Source organism: Arachis duranensis, chromosome 7, assembly GCF_000817695.3.
Source record: "Arachis duranensis cultivar V14167 chromosome 7, aradu.V14167.gnm2.J7QH, whole genome shotgun sequence".
Taxonomy (NCBI): domain Eukaryota; kingdom Viridiplantae; phylum Streptophyta; class Magnoliopsida; order Fabales; family Fabaceae; genus Arachis; species Arachis duranensis.
Window position 1 is genome coordinate 10,550,087 of NC_029778.3, and position 4,114 is coordinate 10,554,200.

A 4,114-nucleotide genomic window follows, 5' to 3' on the forward strand; every position below is an offset into this window, starting at 1 on the left:
CAATATGTTATTTTTAGATATCTATTACTAATAAATTCATAAATATATCATATCTTTCATTATAATATTTTTTACCACCAAAATTTTAAATAAAATAAAAAATATTTAATTTATTATTTTTCATGATAGTAAATAAGATAGTAAATTTTTTTTTCTCCAAAGATAGGAGACTCGAATCCGCAACCTCTTAGATGAGTATAGGGAAACTATGTTATTTGAACAAATCTAAGCAATATGATACAGCTTCAGGTTACAGAATTGGTTATTTATTTTACCATCCGCCTCTAGAGCTTTGCCCTAATTATATACAGCAGAAAAAGCCATGGATTGATCTATGGAAGTTGAACTTGCCTCACAAAATTAAGCTATTTATCTGAAAAGCTCTCCATGGCCGACTTCTGGTGCTTGCTCAGATTCATCACCGCATCCCATCTATATCACTAATATGACGGAAACAGTTACTTATTGTTTGATCGATTGCTCTAAAATTAAAGACGTATAGTCTCAGAGTTATCTTCGTGACTGTCTTCCCTCTCAGAGTTTTAACGACTTTTGGACATGGTGGACTGCATCAACAGAGATACTTAACCCGTTGAAGAATGCTAACCGTAATCATCAATTGCTTGCCATCATTTGTTGGAACTGCTGGAAAGCTCGCAACCAGTTGATTTTTGAAAGTTCTACTTCTATGCCGTCTGTCATTCCAGCAAGCTCTATTAAATTGCTCCGTGAAATCCAAAAAACTCCCAGTTTAAGTCGTCATTTCCACGAGGCAAGCTCTTAGTTGCATTCAATTTGAATTATCATTCTTTCTTCTTTAAGATTTTTCTTTGTTTTTCGACTACACACCGTTGGATAACTTCAGTGTAGTGTTTTTGAAAAATCTTCACTTTTTATTATGCTGTCCTGCTTTTAGACATCTTTATATTTCATTTTTTAATAATTAATGAAATATAATCTACTATCTTTTTGGAAAAAAAAAAAACAATTCATGAATTAGTTCAACATTACTTGGCTTTATATCACAATGAACTACAACATTCTCTGAATCATTGTGAAGATAATCCAATGCAAAAGCTACATCAAGAGCAATATTTACTCTTTGCATAAGGCTGAGACCTGGATTTGTGGACTCGCTATCTTCAATAGTGTGGTGTAACAAGGTTTCTAGGCTACCATTAGGCATGAACTCAAACACTATGGCCTTGAAATCATCCCCTTTGTAATCAACACTTGAACAACAAGTCAATATGTTGATAAGGTTTCTGTGCTTGATTTTTCCTAGAGCTTTGCATTCGGCCATGAAACTCTTTGATGCCCCGCGTGTTTGAAGGTTCAACACTTTGACAGCAACAGGCCTCTCAAAATGAACAAGGGTTCCTCTATACACAGAGCCAAAGCTTCCTGAGCCAACTAAATTGGATGAAGAAAATCCATTTGTTGCTTGATGTAGCTCTCCATAAGAAACCCTCAAGTACTTATGTTCCAATGATGGTAAAAAAGGTAACTTCTTGGGCTTCCTCATGAAACAATAGATGCTAACAAAAATAATGAAAGAGATCAAAACCCCACCAATAACACTGATGAGAATAATTTTCTTTTTATGAGAGCTCTTATGTTTATTTGAGGGCAACTTTGGACATGGAGGGAGATTCAGTTGAGATATCCCACCACAGAGATCTTTGTTTCCAATGAGGGATATTGCTGTGATGTTACTAAAGATTCCTCCTAATGGGACCTTGCCATAGAGCTGGTTATTGGAAAGGTCTAATGCATTCAATTGTGTCAAGTTTTCAAGTTCATGTGGGATTGTGCCTGAGAAGCTGTTGTTGGAAAGTCCTAAGAATTCAAGTGATCTTACCGAACCCAAGAAGGAAGGTATATTTCCATGGAAGAAGTTTGCATCTAGATAAAGCTCTATCAATGCAGAACAAGCACCAAGTTCAATGGGAATGACACCAGACAACTTGTTTGAAAATAGATACAATTTAAAAAGATGCTTCAGGTTACCAAACTCTGGAGGGATTGGACCAGTAATGGAGTTGCTGGCTAAATCAAGATTTACTAAACCTTGTTGGTATCCAAAGGTTTGAGTTGGTATGCTACCACTTAAATTGTTGTCCCCGGCAGCGAAAGTCTGCATATTTGTGCAATATCTCAAGGTAAATGGAATGCTTCCCTCAAGGTTATTTGAGTCCATATAAACTTCTGACAACATAGTAAGATTGCCAATGGCAACAGGAATATTACCAGAGAGATTGTTATCATCCAAGGATAATCTTACTAGATTTTTAAGATTCCCAATTGAATCTGGAATTGTTCCCTCAAGGGAATTTTTTTTCATAGCAAGTAAACCTAAGCCGACCAAGTTTCCAATTTCTTGAGGCAAGCTTCCAGATATTTGATTATGGGCTATATCAAGCACAGTGAGATTGGTAGAGAAGTTGCCTATGAGATTTGGCAATACACCACCAAGATTATTTCCTCTTAGAATCAAATATGACAACTGAGTGCAATTGGTTAAAGAGGAAAGGAAATCCAAATCTTGAGCTTTTCCACTTCCTATTAGGCCATTGTAATTAATACCAAAGTGGACAAGATTATTTGAGCTTCCCCAAGTAGAAGGAATTGGCCCTCTAAAATTATTGAATGATAAATCAAATTCTGTCAATCTTGTCAGATTGCATAATGAAGATGGGAAGTTGTCAGTGAATTGATTTGATCCAACAACAAAAACAGACAGATTGGGAAAAGGAAGGTGTAAATTTGAAGAAATAGGACCCACTAGTTTGTTGCTACTTATATCAAGAACTTGAAGATTTGAAAGGTTGTAGAATGCATTAGGAACTTGGCCTGACAAATTATTGGTACTCAAAGAGAGGTACTCCAAATTTGACAACCTTCCCAAAGCATGAATTATAGGACCTTCCAAATTGTTTCCTGCAAGATACAATGTATCAAGTGATGAAAGATTCTCCAAGGTTGGTGGGATATTACCAACTAGATTATTGAATCCAAGCTCCAACACATAGTAAGTTGCATCATGGATCCAAACCATGATGGAACTTTCCCAGTTAAAATTGTTGTAGGACAAGTCAATTTTCTTAAGACTTGAGCAGTTGATCAGCTCCATAGGAATCTCACCTTGAAGATTATTTCTCGTTAGTTCGAGAGCGTACAACGACTTCAATCGACCAACTTCCCGGGGAACCTCACCATGAAGATGATTCTGCTGGAAGCTAAGAATCTGCAGCCTCTTTAAACGACCAACTTGTCTTGGAATCTGACCGTACAAGTTGAGGTCAGTAAGATTGAGCTTCTTGAGGAAGGTTAGATTTCCTAATGATGGTGCAAGAGTACCACCCAAGTCTTGATTTTGCAAATGCAATGCTGAGACTCTCTTGTGGCGGTGACCACATGTAACGCCCTGCCATTCACAAAAATGGAGAGACTCATTCCATGATGGCAGAGCATTTGAGTCACCATTAGTAAGCTTGTCCTTCAAAGTCAACAAAGCAAGCTTATGATCTTATCAGTCTCAGAACTTAATGGCATGGCCATTGTTATAGTTAATAGCATGTTTATTGAAGCTTGTGAAGCAATAGATATGAGAAAGATGATGATTGTGAGAGCCATCATGATCATATTATCATTACTGTGTCACAATATGTGCATAGTGTTTGGGAGAAACAGAGAAGGGAAGTTGAATTGGTTGAAATGTAGAAGCATACAACTAACGAAATCTTCTTTTTATAGAAAAAAAATTCCAAAAAAAATCTAAATTTATTTTATTTAGTATTTATTAATTATAAATTTTAGTTGTTTTTCGTTAATATTTTTGGTTATCAAACGTTTTTTATTTTAGAATTTAGAATATTATAAGTTTAATATCCCATGATGTTTTATAATTAAAATTAACATTGTTATGTACTTTGTAATAAATAATATATAAAATTAATTAATTTATAAAAAAAATATAATTTCAAAATAAATTTGATAATATTTAACCATTCAAAAAATAATCATTATAATTGTAATAATATAATACAGAATAACTCAATAAAAATCATTTTATATTTTTAAAAAATATAAATTGGCTTATGTCAAAGATAAC

The 4,114-nt window shown here is 34.6% G+C and overlaps 1 pseudogene; it reads right to left on the reverse strand.

Annotated features, from left to right (window-relative positions):
* LOC107457654 (probable LRR receptor-like serine/threonine-protein kinase At3g47570) overlaps nt 1-3,636 on the reverse strand; it is a 79,036-nt pseudogene extending 75,400 nt beyond the window's left edge.
* Between the last annotated feature and the right edge of the window lie 478 nt (nt 3,637-4,114).